Raw genomic sequence first — 19,212 nt, forward strand, 5'->3', positions numbered from 1 at the left:
GTGAGGTCTGAAACATGATACGTAATGAATGCTATAAAGAAAAGTACGTAGCTTTTGGAATACTTAACTTTAATCCATCCTTGTTGTATACATCGTTCTTGATGAGACATGCTTTATACGATAAGTATCAATTGCTATGTAAGGCTAATGGCGCCTTGCTAGGTCGTAGCCATGGACTTAGCTGAAGGCTATTCTAACTATCTGCTCGGCAAAGGAGCGAGGCTTCGTCAGTGTAGTCGCTAGCGAAGTCGTCCATACAACTGGGGCGAGTGCTAGTCCGTATCTCGAGACCTGCCTTGTGGTGGCGCTCGGTCTGCGATCACTGACAGTGGCGACACGCGGGTCTGACATGTACTAATGGACCGCGGCCGATTTAAAACTACCACCTAGCAAGTGTGGTGTCTGGCGGTGACACCACAAGTATCTTCAAATGTTGCGGCATTCCCTGAAAGACTGTCACTAATTTTGCTCAGCGTACAATATCCAGGATTCCGTTGGAGAACACTTTGCAATTTCGTTTTCACTATGTCAGCCTCATGACCACGAGCTCGACCCAACTCACTCTGCACATGTTGCACAATACTCAGAGCCTCACATAGCTGAGTACGAGCAGCGTCCAATCGTTTGAGGGAGTTGATATTACTGAAAAATTGGCGTTGATGTATGCCAAGTTTCGAGACATTGTATCTGTAAAAACGTCTTTCACAATTTTGATAGCACTTGAGTCATCGCTATCAAGCACACAGAAGATAGTCTTTATTTGGGTGTAGTTGGTGCAGTAATACTCAGCAGCATTAAGCCAAGAACTCCATCGTGTAAGAACAGGTTTAGGTGGGAGGGGCGTTGAAGGTGCTTGTTCCTTGAATTTCTGCACTCGTAACGGAGCCTTCACATAGATTTTCTTGTCACAGGAAATTAATTTGTCCACGTCAGGATAATTTGATCGCACCTCTTCGGCAACTCTGCGCAACGCATGTACAAGGCAAGTGGCGTACACCATACTGAAGCCCTTTGGCTACTTTAGCCATATACGAAGCACCATCTGTTACAAGCAGCAAAACGTTGTCTCTCTTCACACCATCCGGCCACAATAGCTTCAGAGAGTTGTCAAACAAAATAGCAATCGTCGAATTGTTTATCGAGAGCTTCACACGCTAGTAGGAACATATCTCCAGGGCCATCAACTTTTAGAACACCAACAACGACATTTGCAATATATCGCCCACTAATATCCGTAGTTTCGTCTGTCAACAGCCAGATCTTTTGCTCAGCAATAGTAATTCGTATTTTGTTGAGCCCATCATTGTAGCATACGGATAAATAGTTCTTTCTCAGTGTAGATTCATCTGGAACTGGAAGTGTTGTGTACTTCTCCAAGAACCGTCTGAAGCGTGGATTCTTCAGCTTTTCCAATGGTATGTTCCAGGACACTATCATCTCACAAAATTCTTGCAGAATGATTGCACGGTTGACGATTAACCTGTCTGTTCAAATAACAGCGTTTGCGTGCTGTTATTTTCAGCACTTCGTTTCACACAGCTGCTGTGTTTAGCGGTATTACAGTGTTGGTGCACATTAAAGCGCTTTTCTGCACTAACTTTAACTTCACGCAGTTTACAAAATAATATGTTCCCATCCGTTCTAAAGAATTTCTCTCCAAATTCTCGAACATATCCTCGCAACTTCACGCTGTCGGAGCACTTTGCTTTAGGCATGTTGAACAAGGCAAAGGCTGTGTTCAAACTGGTTACTGGGAACGCCTGTGCGACTGCGATGATTATTACGGCAGAAGCCGCCTTTGTTGGCGAAACGACTGTTGTGGTACACCGACTTTCTGCTACAGTCCTGGGAAATAAAGCAGTGTACTAATTTATCTGTTTATCTTTCATAATAGCACGTTAAATATTGTCTCGTGAGCAACATAATCATTTTATTATTCGTGTGTTCCGTAAGATACGAGAAAAAAGGTAAATTCATTTTTGGCAAACGTTGACGGAAATATGACCTATTATATTAAAAGGTAGCCGAAATATGACCTATTACTAAATGTAACTTTATATGCACAATCAAAATACATTTTTCGACACTAAAATGCCTATATTTGTATATAAATTGTTCTAAAATTCACCCTATAGTTCAGAAAAAATATGACTTGTCGTTAAAAGTGTCGAGGGGCGCGAAATGTGAACAGTGGGTCAGGAGGGAGTGAGACAGGTTTCTAGCCTATCCCCGTTGTTATTCAATCTGTACATTGGACAAGCAGTAAAGGAAGCAAAAGAAAATTTGGAGTAGGAATTGAATTTCAGTGAGAAGAAATAAAAACTTTGAGGTTTTGCCGATGACATTGTAATTCTGTCATAGACGCCAAGGACTTGGAAGAGCAGTTGAATGGAAAAGACAATGTCTTGAGAGGAGAATATAAAATAGACATAAACGAAAACAAAACAAGGATATTGGAATGTAGTCGAATTAAATTAGCGACGCTGAAGAAATTAGATTAGAAAACGAGACACTTACGGAAGTAGATGAGTACATATATTTGGCCAAAAAAAATTGTGTCCACGCCCTGCAAGTAAGCGTGTCTGAAGTGCATTGCATAGTACTATACAGGCAGTAAATACAGGCGGTGCAAAACTGTATTCCTTCAATTGTCACGAACTGTGATTTGTGGACAGTATTGCTTCATCCGAAACTTGAAGAGGAGAAAATAGCTTGTCACTTGGATGTCAGAGGTCTGTGGGTAAGTTGACAGCCACAGGGAGTTTATTCACGAGCGGTAAGTGGGTCGCGCTTTATTTTCAGCCAATCGAGAATACTTGAGATGTCTTTCCGTCTGTCTGTTAGCGTGGACTGCTAGCTGGTCGGCAAGGCCGCATGTCGGTCGCAGCGCCGCGTTTTGGCGGGCGGCGTCGTGACTGGAACGTTACGGGCTCCAGCGTCATAGCCGGCCTTTGTGCCGCGTACTGGCCAAGTAGGACGGCCGCAGTCCGCGCTGCCGCAGCTGCCAAGGTCTCGGGGAGAGTCCGCCCCTAGTGGGCCCCGTGACTCGCGCCACATGAGCCTATAATGCCACGTCAATAACACTGGTTTACTTGTCCACTGTTTCGTAATAGAGGACATGAGCTGAATGTCTGGGACAGTTCAAGTGCGAAGTATCACTGTCCATGCATCAGGACGGCTTTAGAAAGCATCGCTCCTGCGAAACGCAATTCGCCCCTTTTTTCACACGATATCCTGCGAACCATGGATGAAGGGTATCAGACGGATGCCATATTCCTTGACTTCCGGAAAGCGTTTGACTAGCTGCCCCACTCAGACTCGTAACCAAGGTACGAGCATATGGGATTGGTTCCCAAGTATGTGAGTGGCGGCTCGAAGACCTCTTAAGTAATAGAACCCATTACGTTGTCGTCAATGGTGAGTATTCATCGGAGGTGGGGGTGTCATCTGGAGAGCCCCAGGGAAGTGTCGTAGGTCCGCTGTTGTTTTCCATCTACATAAATGATCTTTTGGATAGGGTGGATAGCAATTTGCGGCTGTTTGCTGATGATGCTGTGGTGTACGGGAAGGTGTCGTCGTTGAGTGACTGTAGGAGGATACAAGATGACTTGGACAGGATTTGTGATTGGTTTAAGGAATGGCAGCTAACTCTAAATATAGATAAATGTAAATTAATGCAGGTGAATAGGAAAAAGAATCCTGTAATGTTTGAATACTCCATTAGTAGTGTAGCGCCTACACAGTCACGTCGATTAAATATTTGGGCGTAACATTGCAGAGCGATATGAAGTGGGACAAGCATGTAATGGCATGTGAGGAAGGCGGATAGTCGTCTTCGGTTCATTGGTAGAATTTTGGGAAGAAGTGGTTAATCTGTTTAGGAGACCGCTTATAAAACACTAATACGACCTATTCTTGAGTACTGCTCGAGCGTTTTGGATCCCTATCAGGTCGGATTGATGGAGGACATAGAAGCAATTCAGAGGCGGGCCGCTAGATTTGTTACTGGTAGGTTTGTTCATCACACGAGTGTAACGGAAATGCTTCAGGAACTCGGGCGGGAGTCTCTGGAGGAAAGGAAGCGTTCTTTTCGTGAATCGCTACTGAGGAAATTTAGAGAACCAGCATTTGAGGTTGACTGCAGTACAATTTTACTGACGCCAACTTACATTTCGCGGAAAGACCACAAAGATAAGATAAGAGAGATAAGGGCTCGTACAGAGGCATATAGGCAGTCATTTTTACCTCGTTCTGTTTGGGAGTGGAACAGGGAGAGAAGATGCTAGTTGTGGTACGAGATACCCTCCGCCACGCACCCTATGGTGGATTGCGGAGTATGTATGTAGATATAGATGTAGATTAACGCGTGAGCATATCGCTGCGTGACAAAAATAAAAAAAATATCGAAGATAGATGTAAATGTAACTTCGTACACCTGCAGACCAGCACTGACTATATAAAGAACTAAAGTTTCAGTTCTCATTGACAGATAGACCAGACACTAGAACGCATTAGCGTTGTTCATGTAATGTTGTTACAAAGCCTTGAAGGTATACGCGGTGATTCGGTTGCCCCTACCGATGGGTCTTATGCAATCCGCAGCGCCTTCAAATGCCTCACACAAGACAAATTCTCTCCTTCACCAGGTGCAAACTGTTAGTCAAAAAAAAAAAAAAGGTAATTTAATGTGGTTAACTTTTATAATTCCAAGCCCAAAGAAAGCAGGTGTTGAAAGATGTAAAAATTGCCGAACTATCAGTTTCATAAGTCACAGCTGCAAAATACTAGGCCGGCCGAAGTGGCTGTGCGGTTAAAGGCGCTGCAGTCTGGAACCGCAAGACCGCTACGGTCGCAGGTTCGAATCCTGCCTCGGGCATGGATGTTTGTGATGTCCTTAAGTTAGTTAGGTTTAACTAGTTCTAAGTTCTAGGGGACTAATGACCTCAGCAGTTGCGTCCCATAGTGCTCAGAGCCATTTGAACCATTTTTTTTTTTTTTTTTTTTTTTTTTTGCAAAATACTAACACGAATTCTTTACAGACGAATGGAAAAACTGATAGAAGCCGACCTCGGGGAATATCAGTTTGGATTCCGTAGAAATATTGGAACACGTGAGGCAATACTGACCTTACGACTTATCTTAGATAATAGATTAAGGAAAGGCAAACCTATATTTCTAGTACTTGTAGACTTACAGAAATCTTCTAACAATGTTGACTGGAATATCTCTTTCAAATTCTAAAGGTGGCAAGGGTAAAATACAGGGAGCGAAAGGCTATTTACAATTTGAACAGAAACCATATGGCAGTTATAAGAGTCGAGGGGCATGAAAGGGAAGCAGTTGTTGGGAAGGGAGTGAGACAGGGTTGTAGCCTCTCCCCAATGTTATTCAGTCTGTATATTGAGCAAGCAGTAAAGGAAACAAAAGAAAAATTCGGAGTAGGTATTAAAATCCAGGGAGAAGAAAAAAAACTTTGAGTTTCGCCGATGACATTGTAATTTTGTTAGAGACAGCAAAGGACTTGGAAGAGCAGTTGGACGGAATGGATAGTGTCTTGAAAGGAGGATATAAGATGAACATCAACAAAAGCAAAACGAGGATAATGGAATGTAGTCGAATTAAATCGGGTGATGCTGCTGGAATTAGATTAGAAAATGAGACACTTAAAGTAGTAAAGCAGTTTTGCTATTTGAGGAGCACAATAACTGATGATGGTCGAAGTAGAGAAGATATAAAATGTAGACTGGCAATGGCAAGGAAAGCGTTTCTGAAGAAGAGAAATTTGTTAACATCGAGTATAGATTTAAGTGTCGGGAAGTCGTTTCTGAAAGTATTTGTATGGAGTGTAGCAATGTATGGAAGTGAAACATGGATGATAAATAGTTTGGACAGGAAGAGAAAAGAAGCTTTCGAAATGTGGTGCTACAGAAGAATGCTGAAGATTAGATGGGTAGATCATATAACTAATGAGGAGGTATTGAATAGAATTGGGGAGGAGTTCGTGGCACAACTTGACTAGAAGAAGGGACCGGTTGGTAGGACATGTTCTGAGGCATCAAGGGATCACAAATTTAGCATTGGAGGGCAGCGTGAAGGGTAAAAATCGTAGAGGGAGACCAAGAGATGAATACACTAAGCAGATTCAGAAGGATGTAGGTTGCAGTAGGTACTGGGAGATGAAGAAACTTGCACAGGATAGGGTAGCATAGAGAGCTGCATCAAACCAATCTCAGGACTGAAGACCACAACAACAACAATAACTTTTATACTGGGGTACTTTCCCGCTACACGCCGTAATTTTCAATTATTCAAGAGAAACGTAGAAAAGTGACCTAAAATGCTTTTTTCCCGAATAGCTCGAAAACCGTGGTCTTGAGCGAAAACTTACTCCAGTACAAAATTAACTACATTAAATTTCCTCCAAAAAGGCTCTGTTCATTTTTTTCTGTATGACTAACACACTGAAACGCCAAAGAAACTGGTATAGGAGTGCATATTCAAATACAGAGGTAGGTAAAGAGGCAGAATACGGCGCTGCGATCGGCAACGCCTATAGGAGGCAACAAGTGCCTGGCGCAGTTGTTAGATCGGTCACTGCTGCTCCAATGGTAGATTATCAAGAGAGTCTGAACGTGGTGTAATCGGCGCACGAGCGATGGGACACAGCATCTCCGAGGTAGCGATGAAGTGAGGATTTGCTCGTACGACTATTTCACGAGCGTACCGTGAATATCAGGAATCCAGTAAAACATCAAATCTCCGACATTGCTACGGCCGAAAAAAGATCCTGCAAGAACAGGACCAACTTCTACGGAAGAGAATCGTTCAACGTGACAGAAGTGCAACGCTTCCGCAAATTGCTGCAGATTTCAATGCTGGGCCATCAACAAGTGTCAGCGTGCGAACCATTCAACAAAACATCATATGGCCTTTCGGGGCCGAAAGCCCACTCGTGTAGCCTTGCTGACTGCACTACAAAGCTTTACGCCTCGCCTGGGCCCGTCGACACAGACATTGGGCTGTTGATGACTTGCTTGGTCGGACGAGTCTGGTTTCAAATTGTATCGAGCTGATGGATGTGTACGGATATGGAGACAACCTCATGAATCCATGGACCCTGCATGTCAGCAAGAGAAGTGTTCAGGCTTGTGAAGGCTCTGTAATGGTGTGGGGCGTGTTCAGTTGAAGTGAAATGGGACCCCTGATACGTGTAGATACGACTCTGACAGGTGACACGTACGTAAGCGTCCTGTCTGATCACCTGCGTCCATTCATGTCCATTGTGCATTCCGACGGACTTTGGCAATTCCACCAGGACAGTGCGACACCCCGCACCTCCAGAATTGCTACAGAGCGGCTCCAGTATCACTCTTCTAATTTTAAACACTTCCACAGGCCTCCAAACTTCCCAAGCGTGAACATTATTGAGCATATCTGAGATGTAAATATCTTCAACATTTCGCGGCCCTGTCAGCAACTGTATAAATATTAATTTTAATTTTAATAACGAACAGCCTCAGTTGCACCGTTTACCTAGAATTTACCTAGGTTTCAGTCGGGATAACCCATCCTTTCCTCAGAATAACAGTATCTATCGTTTGTCCATAGTGGACATCGTCAAGCAAAAACTACAAATCCATGAAATATCGTCAGACTGTAAAACTTATCTGGCACTGCCTCGGCCCCACTTTGCGACCGCGATGCGGCAGCCACGAGTGCTGTATTGGAGTTCCAACGCAATCCACATGTCCGCTCGCATTGGCAACTAAACAGTGAGAGATATCCATTCTTCATATGTCTACCTGCCGTGTCTTGCAGCGAGGGCTTTATTTCAAACCATATGGGATTCATGTGCTACGAGCCCTAAATGATGATGATATACAATAACTGTTAACAACCATTCAAAAGCCAAGATAGCAAGAAATATTTTTTGTTCAACAGTCTTTGCTGTCATCTTCAGGTCTTAAACCTCGTCTAATGTGAACACGTTAACACGTAACGCGATGAAGCACTTTTGTATTACTTGTCTACATAGATTTTGCGTGAAATGTAAGACCAGTTAGATGAGGAATAAATCTAAAAGCTTACATTTCAAATACATTTGTAATAACTAGGACAGTATTTTCGCTACTACTTATGATACACCATCTATACAAATTTCATCTGTGGCGCCCCTCTCAGGTCGGTGCCCCAAGCATCCGTCTAAACTTATTGCTGTGATCGATAATCACGTCAGCGCCGTTTGTATGACTTTTGTTTTGGCGCGAAAACGGTGGCTGTTGGCGCCTAAAGTAGACAGAGTTCGATTCACCATTAGTGTGTGTCGTTGGCCGGGTCACATGTTGGAAGTATGCAACGAAATGTGATGTCGAAAAGTGATATTAGTGAACTGAAAATTGTTAACTGATTTGCGACTCTGCACATATGTTGCTTAATAGTGACGACGTTTCGTGGAACGTAATAAATTAAACCGATTCGTGCTTAATTCGCGTTCGCTTCCGCGAATATCATTTGGGCCACGTCGACGGAACCAGTGAGATAATAATTTCGCTCGCGAACAGACAATCGGTAGACTGGAATGAATTACTGTGAAAGTGATTGAAATTGGTATGTAAAAAGCAACGCGCAGCCAGTGCAGCCCTGCTACGGACTTGTAAACTGAATATTACAAAAGAACTGAGTCATACTCTATCTGGTCAATGGTATCTTCAGACGTATTAGTTGACAGTAACATGGGGTGTGTTCACTCTTTGTCTTTATGATGGCTTGAAGGCTGCCGGCCACACTTTCGATGAGATGACTGAAAGTCTGTGGAGGAACGGCAGCCCATTCTTCCTCAAGAGCCGAAACCAAACAAGATAGTGAGGCCGGACTCTGGGGTCTGGAGCAAAGTCGAGGCCCTGAGTCATCCCAGAGGTGTTCCATTGGGTTCAATTTGGTCTGTGGACAGACCACTCAATTTCAGGAGTGCTATTCGCCACAAATCATTGCCACATAGATGCTGCATTGTGTCAGGTTGCATTGTAATGCTTTTACAATCATCGCCCCAAACTGTTGATTTATTCTATGCAGTACACAGCGCTTTAAAATGTCTTCATATCCTTCCGCAGTTAGCGTTTTCTTAAGCACAATGAAAAGGTCGTATCGTGCACACGGGCAAGTGTCCCCTACCATAACACTAACTGTTCCGTACTTGACTGTGGACCCTGCATGTGATGGCAAGAAACGTTCCCCAAGCATTCGCCAAACCCAAACCCCTCGACTGGACTGACACAGGATATAGCATAACTCCAAAGTACTCCTTTCCAGTCAACCACTGTCCAGTGGCTTCTCTCTTAAGACCATCTAAAGCGTCGCTTTGCATTGGCTACAGAAATGCGTGGCTTATGAGAAGCTACTCGGCCATTCTACCCCATTCTTTTTAACACCATTGAGTCATCTAGACTCCTTGAAGCATTTTGGAATTCGCGAGTGATTTCCTCCGCTGATTTCATGCTTTCCTTTTTGTCAATCACGCTCCGTATTATCTTTCGGTAAATGAGATCTGGTTGGACTTGATTTAGCTCTGGTTGTTCCTTCACGGCGGCCTGGATGGCCGAGCGGTTCTAGGCGCTACATTCTGGAAACGCGCGACCGCTATGGTCGCTGGTTCGAGTCCTGCCTCAGGCATGGATGTGTGTGATGTCTTTAGGTTAGGTAGGTTTAAGTAGTTCTAAGTCTAGGGCACTGATGACCTCCGATGGTAAGTCCCATAGTGCTCAGAGCCATTTGAACCATTTTTTTGCTGCTTCACGTTTCCACTTCATCTTCACGTCACCAACAGTCGACTGGGACAGCTTTAGAAAGGTTCAAATGCCGCTGATGGATCTGTTACTCAGATGACATCCAAAGACTACTCCACGTTCGAGGTCGCTGAGCTGTCGTGACCGACACTTGGTGATGTTACTGCTTCTGTACTGACAGTACTCCTCGCCTCCATTCTACTGCTGGGTCCGCCTCTAGTGGTCAGTTCCTCGTTACATTCAGCTGTACGACGGGTATATTTGATCAGATAGTGTATTAATCGGTAGAGGACCCTCCAGGGTAGCCGAGAGCGCTAACGCACTGCTTCCTGGACTCGGGTAGGCGCGCCGGCCCCGGATCGAATCCGCCCGTCGGATTAACGACAATGGCCGGAGTGCCGGCCAGCCTGGATGTGGTTTTTAGGCGGTTTTCCATATCCTACTAGGTGAATACTGGGCTGTTCCCCACGTCCCGCCTCAGCTACACGACTCACAGACATTTGAAACACATTCATATTATTTCACGATTTACACTAGACGCAGACAACTGGGGTACACTACTACCGTCCTGGGGGGTGTGGGGTGGCGGTAGGAAGGTCACCCGGCCACCCCTTAAAATTAACCATGCCAATTCCGTACTTAACCCTGCCGACCCCGCGCACAATGCGGGATAGAGGCCGTAGCAAAGAAAAGCAAAGAAAGTGTATTAATCGGTAGGGCACAATCCATTAGTTCTCTCCGTGTTGAACCTTATGTTAAGTAAACATATCAGCTTAGATACAGTCGAGATTTTACGGAAGAAGAAGCTGTGTGGTGCTGGATTTGGTAAGGGATTGTGTACACGGTCGTAAAGCATAAACGCCCTCTCCCCAAGCAGTACTACTACTGCTGAACTATACTCCGTCCGAACAGGTCTCGAAAGACCCTAACGGCACTGACCGACCGACGTATCATCCTCCTGGATGCGGATATGGAACACATGTGGTCAGCACACAGCTCTCCCAGCCCTTGTCAGTTTTCGTGACGGGAGCCGCTACATCTCAATCAAGTAGCTCCTCAGTTTGCTTCACAAGGACTCAGTGCACCCCACTTACCAACAGCACTCGGGAGACAGAACGGTCACCCATCCAAGTTCTAGCCAAGCCCCACAGCGCTTAACTTCCGTGATCTGACGGGAACCGGTGTTACCACAAGGCCGTTGGCCCCATGCAGTAGTAGCAGATTTAATATTAACTAGCCGGACTGCTTACAGCCACTACTGTCGTTTGGGACTTAAATCGGCCGTGCACAGATAGACATGCGGACATACAGTACACAGCATGGCGCGTGCAGAGGCAATGTCCTACCTCCCGGAAGGCCAGCCACGTGCTGTGCTGTCAGCCCCCTGGCGCCAGCTGTCACCGCTCCTGCACCGACTAAAGACTCTCTCCTCTATTCCTGTGCTGGCGGAGCTATTCATAGAACACTCTCTTTCGGCCGCCAGCGCACGGCCAAAACTAGCGACACGTGTGTTGCTCGCGGCTAGGCCACGTGGCAGCTCAAAGGCGACGGACGGTTTGTGTACTTGCATAACCAGTATCAAACACACAAATCACCGAATCTCATCGTAGCGAAACTTCCAAAACGAAATTTCCATTCTGCAGTGGCGTGTGTGTTGAGATGAACCTGTATGGGAAATTACAGCATCATATCAAGCGGGAAGTGAAACATGGACGATAAATAGTTTAGACAAGAAGAGAATAGAATCTTTCGAAATGTGGTGCTACAGAAGAATGCTGAAAATTAGATGGGTAGATCACATAACTAATGAGGAGGTGTTGAATAGAATTGGGGAGAAGAGGAGCTTGTGGCACAACTTGACTAGAAGAAGGGATCGGTTGGTAGGACATGTTCTGAGGCATCAAGGGATCACAAATTTAGTATTGGAGGGCAGCGTGGAGGGTAAAAATCGTAGAGGGAGACCAAGAGATGAATACACCAAGCAGATTCAGAAGGATGTAGGTTGCAGTAGGTACTGGGAGATGAAGCAGCTTGCACAGGATAGAGTGTCATGGAGAGCTGCATCAAACCAGTCTTAGCACTGAAGACCACAACAACAACAACATCAAGCGGGACTGCACTGTCGTCTGAGTGAAAAAGTACTAATTAATTGGATATAGAACGGAGCGATGTGCCTGGCCACACATTCGTGAGTACGGTGGTTCAAATTCTCTTCCAGTACGAAGACTTGTATCGTTACAGTAGTTTTGTATCACCTTCAACGCAGTCATTGTGTTTACGGCACTGGCCCGTACTGAAACTATCGTCCCTGTGGGGGCGGGGGATGGGAAGGGGTGTAATTGGTTCCTAACGCATCAGCAAAGATCGCAAAGTTCTGTAAAAGGTACAGATGTGGCGTGTTCATGTGTCTGCCCCAGCGCAGTGGATAGCAAGGCGTCAGATCATGATCACGTACTGTTTGCTGAAAGGGATTGTAACTCCGATAATAGAATCTCAAGCAGACTATTAAGTGACGTGATCGATATTCAGACGAGATACCAGGCGACGGTATTGGTTAAAATAACAAAACCAGAGTCGTCACAAAGTCGTGCGCTCAAATATATAGGAGGCGGGGGTCACAAATACACACGCAAATTAATGCATGTAATTCACATACTATTCCCAGACGAACGAACAATAGAGTAAAACATTCCTGATATGTAATTGGCCCGCACTGCTCGCAGACGCGCGCCACGAAATACATCTTCAGTTGCTTTTGGCAATAACTCTTCTCACGGCTTGATGTTACATTCATTTTGTTGTTGTTGTTGTTGTGGTTTCAGCTCGAAGACTGGCTTGATGGATCTCCCCATGCTATTGTAAACTGTGCGAGCTTCTTCATCTCCGAATAATTACTGCAACTACATCCTTCTGAATCTGCTTAGTGTATTCACCAAAAAAATGGTACAAATGGCTCTGAGCACTATGGGACTTAACATCTGAGGTCATCAGTCCCCTAGAACTTAGAACTGCTTAAACCTACCTAACCTAAGGACATCACACACATCCATGCCCGAGGCAGGATTCGAACCTGGGGCCCTAGCAATCGCGCGGTTCCGGACTGAAGCACATAGAACCGCTCGGCCACCGCGGCCGGCTCTTGGTCTCCCCCTATGATTTTTACCCTCAAATACTGAACTGGTGATCCCTTGATATTTCAGAAGCCTTTCAACTGAACCCTTCTTTTAGTCAAGTTTTGCCACAAATTTCTTGTCTCCCTATTAGTGAATTAAGAGGTAAATTGTAAGTGAATTAAGCTGTATTTATAGGTGAATTTAGCTGTAAACTAAAATAATAAAACCTTCCTCCCGGTTTTCTGTGTATCCCCGAGACAAGAGAGCGACGGAAATAACTCACCATTATTCCCGTATGTACAAGAGTTGTTTCTGGTCGGGTTAATTTTAATGCAATATCGTTTAAATAGTAGTTACGTGCCAAAGTGGCGGTAACCGCTAGAAAAGACCCTTGGTTTGAAAACTGCACCAGGAGCGCAGGGATATCTTCCTGGGAGACAGTTGCCGGTTAGGACCGACCAGGTAATGGGAACCTAACAGATGTGAAGAATTTACATAGCTTTTTGTGGGAATGACCGTTCAGGTTTGCTTTTTGTAGGAATCACCGTCAAGGGTAGGGAAAATAGTGCCTTCCTTGACACTCTGTTGGGTGGGGCGAGTTTTTATATAGGATCCAGCAGGGTTGCTCAGCCTCATTTTAGCCTTTGTACTCGAGCAGTCAACAAGTAGCGTCCGTTCACCAAAGAAGACGTAGTAAATATTCCGGAACTCGAATCACAAACAGCTGCCAACATGAGTTAGCAGTAGATATCCTCGAAGAAGTGAATCAAATTAAATCACTTAATAAAAGCAGGTCTTCTGGACCAGACTGTACACCAGTTAGATTCCTTTCAGAGTATGCTGATATTTGCAATAGCTCCATACTTAACAATCACATACAACCGCTCGCTCAACGAAAGATCCGTACCCAAAGACTGGAAAGTAGCACGGGTCACACCAATATTCGAGAAAGGTAGTAGGAATAATCCACTAAATTACAGCTTCGTATCATTAACGTCGATATACAGTAGGATTTTGGAATATACATTGTTTCGAACCTAAAGGAATTACCTCGAAGAGAACCGACTCTTGACACGTAGTCAATACGGATTTAGGAAACCTCGTTCTTGCGAAACACATCTAGCTCTTTACACACAAAGTGTTGAGTGTTATTGACAAGGAATTTAAAATTTATTTCATATTTGTAAATTTCCAAAACGCTTTTAACACTGGACTACACAAACGGCTTGTAGTGAAATTGTGTGCTTATGGAATATCATCTCAGTTATGCAACTGGATTCGTGATTTCCTATCAGAGACGCCACAGTTCATAGTAACTGACGGAGAGCCATCGGGTTAAACAGAAGTGATTCCTGGCATTCCCCAAGGTAGTGTTATAGGCCCTCTGCTGTTCCTTATCTACATAAACGATTTAGGAGAAAATCTGAGCAGCTGTCTTAGCTTGTTTGCAGATGATACTGTCGTTTATCGTCTAGTAAACTTATCAGAAGATCAAAACAAATTACAAAATGATTCAGACTAGAAATCTGAACGGTGAGGAAACTGGCAATTGACTGTAAATAATGAAAAGTGTGAGGTCATCCACAAGAGTGCTAAAAGGCGTCCGTTAAACTTCGGTTACATGATAAATCAGTCTAATCCAAAGGCCGTAAATTCAACTAAATACCTAGGAACTACAACTACAAACAACTTAAATTGGAAGGAACACATAGAAAACGTCGTGGGAAAGGCAAACGAAAGCCTACAAGTTCCAGAAAGAGTAGCACGTGTTATATTATGGCGAAATAGGGGCGAGAGTGTCACGGACATGATACAGGATTTGGGATGGACACCATTAAAAGAAAGGCGGTTTTCGTTGCAGCGAAATCTCCTCACGAAATTTCAGTCACCAATTTTCTCCTCCGAATACGATATGTTGTTGGCGCCGATCTACATAGGGAGAAACGATCATCGTAATAAAATAAGAGAAATCGGAGCTCGCACGGAAAGATGTGTTTGTTCTTTCCGTGCGCTGTTCGATAGTGGAATATTAGAGAATCATATTGAAGGTGGTTCGATGAAACCGATGCCAGGCACATAAGTGTGGTTTGCAGAGTATCCATGTAGATGTAGATGTATCACGCTCTCGTGGACAACCGCTAGCCACCGTCCGCGCAACACGGAGAGATGCTACAGCCTACAGGATAGGTAAGACACCATCATGCAACCCTGTTGTACCACTTTTCTTTCTCTGGCTCGTCTCAGCCTTACAGCGGCGGTACCATTTCGTCGAAAAGTGCTTGTCTCGCTCTCGTAGTGTATGCTGGAGAACCTCCATGAAGTTTGGAAGCCAGGAGAGAGGACCTGGTGGAAGTGAAGCTGTGAGCACGAGTCGTGTGCTGAACCTGGTTAGCTCAGATGGCAAGAGCACTGTACGCGAAAGAGAAAGTTCTGGGTTCGAGTTCCGATCAGGCACGCAGTTTGTATCTACCAGGGAGTTTCTAAACATTGCGTACACTCCACTGCATACTCATTCATGTTGCAGATCAAAGCCGGCCGGAGTGGCCGAGTGGTTCTAGGCGCTTCAGTCTGGAACCGCGCGACCGCTACGGTCGCAGTTCGAATCCTGCCTCGGGCATGGATGTGTGTAATGTGCTTAGGTTAGTTAGGTTTCAGTAGTTCTAAGTTCTAGGCGACTGACGACCTCAGCTGTTAAGCTCCATAGTGCTCAGAGCCATTTGAAGCATTTTGCAGATCGAACTGCATGCTTACAAAATAGGAAAGCTATTTCAGGCATCCCTCGTTGTCGAGGAAATAGACGGGCCATATATCGATCGAGACAGAAGAGTGTAAAATTCTAAATCATTTACAATGTGACCGTGGCGTCCAAATGAAACACGACTTCCCCCCTGTTAATCCGGTTTTGTATATGATGAGAGTTGATAAGCCTTATACGTACGTTTATATTTTAAATGTCATTCAAGGAAACATGTCGACAACAATTATCTGTGTAAACAAGAAATTTTAAAACTGCATTTTTAGTGCATGCGCTAAAAAGAGATTCCATTTGTGTGTCGAAAAAATATTTTGGGTGAGTGAATAACACGAATTGCGTAACTTATTATACAGTACTGGTTCCGCCGAAGTGAGATCTGTAGCTCCCGAATAGTTAGAGGGGGAATCGTTTCATAACAGTTGCGTCAGACGCTCTTGACACTGTTGACTTATGACTGGGGTTAGTTCTCTAACGAAGCTCCTCTGCCGAGCATTGAACTGAAAATAGCATTTAGAGTTTTTATTTAGACTTACTATTCTTTGTCTGTAAACATGTTTACACGGTGGATTAAAGTTGTGTGCCAAACTAGTTGCTGAAAGTAGCACTCTGGCGAGTGTATTGCCCAAGCACGCCGCAGTTTCATTACTTGAATGCATTGTGTCTCTTCTGTCCTAAGAAGAGACACCATGCATTCAAATAATTGATAAGCCTGGCTGAGCTATAGATCCAGTTTCTTCAGTGCGAATGTACAAATACGTCCGACTTCCTGTGGCGATCCCTAAGTAGCGAACAGGAGTATAATTGACAGGGCGCTCTGTGGCAGTGTGGATCGGCCGTGAGGTGTATCGAGATAGTCCGTGCAGTTGCGATAATGCTGTGTCCCGGATGGCGCAGTGTTTATCGCACCTGCCCAGTAGGCAGGAGATCCTGGATTCGAATCCCGGTCCGATACACATTTTCGCTCGTCACCGGCGATTCCCCTAAATGTCCCGCTCCAGCTGACAGTAGTGATCCCCTTTCAATTTACGTATAACGTTTCATTATTGTTCCCTTTCACCACATCTGCATGATGGCCGCTAACTTATACTCCTGTGGCTTGGATAAATCTGCTTTCGTCGACAGGCGATTCATAGAATAACAGCTCGGGAACGTAGTTGAAGACTGAAAGAAGTTTAAGACCTGAAGAGAGGATGAAACTTTGCTAAGAAACGCATTAAATCTCTAGCGCTACATCGCTTGCTCTTCAAGCAACCAACGAAACAAAAATGAAAAGGGCTGGAGGGGTACGAGATAAACTATATTCGAATAAAAGTTTGTTGCAAAATAATTATGAAAAAATAAGATATTTGTACACAAATGACGCATTGTACCTCGTTAATTTGACAACAAAATCAGAGAAGTTGTAGTACATGCAGGAATATTGAAACCGATACTAGAGATACTGGAGACTTTGGCAACATGTTCTATATCAACTCTGGTTGATAGTTGCCGTTAGCAATTCAAACAGTGCGAAATGAGTTTGTTAACGTGATTAGTAGGCCTCTGCAAGAATGCATACACATCTAGCAAAACAGTGACGGAAAAAAATCGCAGCACCAAAACAACAGCTAATGTAGAGTAATGAAATTTCGGGAATTTATTTGACTAGGTAACATAGTTAAGTGATTAACATTGCATGATCACGGGCTAACGTAAGCGGGAGATAAGTCACTACAAATGTGTAATGCTGGTACATTAATATACGGTACGACCGCCAGAATGTTCAATGAAAGCATGCAAACGTGCATGTATTGTGTTGTACAGGTGCCGGATCTCAGTTTGTGTAATGAAGTTCCATGCATGTTACACTTGGTCGGGCAGTACAGGGACGGTCAATGCTACTTGTGGATGACTTTGGAATTGTCGTCCGATTATGTGCTATACATGCTCGTTTGGAGTTACATCCTGTACTGGAGCAGGCAAGAGCAACATGTCGCTACTATGTGGAGCATGTTGGGTTACAAAAGCTGTATGTGGTCGAGCGTTATCCTGTTGGAAAACACCTCCTGGAATTCCAAAATTTTTGGAAATTTGTGGTAAGGTGTTAAGGGACCAGACTGCTGAGGCCATCGGTCCCTAAGCCTACACATTACTTAACCTAACTTACACTAACTTACGCTAAGGACGACACACACACCCATGCCCGAGGGAGGACTCGGACCTCCGACGGGAGGGAGCAGCGCGGACCTTGACAAGACGCCCTAGACAGAGCGGCTAACCCTCGCGGCTGGAATGTCGATATAAATGGCAACACAACAGGTCGAATCACCAGACTGACATACAGATCTGCAGTCAGTATGCGTGGTATAACCTTGAGGGTGCTCCTACTATCATACAAAATAGCACCCAGGACCATAACTTCAGACCGGTTGATTGCAGGTCCTCAACTGGCTTCTTTCTAACCAACACACGGCCATCTCTGGCACCGAGGCAGAACCAGGTTTCATCAAAAAACACAACAGACCTTCAGCCTACCCTCCAATGAACTCTCGCTTGACACCACTCAGCTCGCAAATGGCTGTGGTTTGGAGTTTGTGGAATAAACGCTACAGGGTGTCAGGCTCGGAGCTGTCCTTGAAGTAACGTATTTGTAATATTTCCCTGCTTCACTGCGCTGCCAGCTGTTGTTAAAATTCCTGCTGCAGATAGTACAATGCGCCAGAGTCTTACGCCGAACACGGTTGTCACGTGGCTGCCCGGAGCCCGATCTTCTTGCAGTCGTACATTGCGGTGACCAGCACTGCCAACAGTCTTGTACAGTGGCTACACTCCTGCCAAGTCTTTCCACAATATCCCAGAAGGAACATACAGTGTCTCGTAGCCCTATTACACGACCGCGTTCAAACTCAGTGAGATGTTGATAATGGCATTTGTCGCCTTAAAGACATTCTTAACTAACATCAACTCACCACGTCCAGTCTCAGAGATAACTAACGCTCACGACCGTTAAAGCGTGTATTTAAATCAAACCTGATCTGCATCTTCATAGTGGCGCTAGTATCACCACTCTGATGCGACTGGCGCGAAATGTGGACAGACATTATCTTTCAGATGTAGAATCACGCCTTCCAACTTTCATGTATGTCGCACTACTCCTTCTTGGTGCTGCGACTTTTTTTCGTCACTGTTAGTTGGTCTTACTTAAACGATACGGCAGGCATATTGGTTCAAATGGCTCTGAGCACTATGGGACTCAACTTCTCAGGTCATTAGTCCCCTAGAACTTAGAACTAGTTAAACCTAACTAACCTACGGACATCACACACATCCATGCCCGAGGCAGGATTCGAACCTGCGACCGGAGCGGTCTCGCGGTTCCAGACTGCAGCGCCTAGAACCGCACGGCCACTTCGGCCGGCTACGGCAGGCATACACAATGCACGCAGGCAGCATAACCAATATCAGAGTGCAGCATGGATTGGTACGGAACTATGCAGTCTGCAGGCGACAGTGAACGATTCGTATCTGCCTGGAAGCTAACTGCATCTGTACTCCACAAATCACCGTTGACTGTATATCAAAG

Source organism: Schistocerca piceifrons, chromosome 1 (assembly GCF_021461385.2).
Source record: "Schistocerca piceifrons isolate TAMUIC-IGC-003096 chromosome 1, iqSchPice1.1, whole genome shotgun sequence".
In the NCBI taxonomy this organism is placed as follows: Eukaryota; Metazoa; Arthropoda; class Insecta; order Orthoptera; family Acrididae; genus Schistocerca; species Schistocerca piceifrons.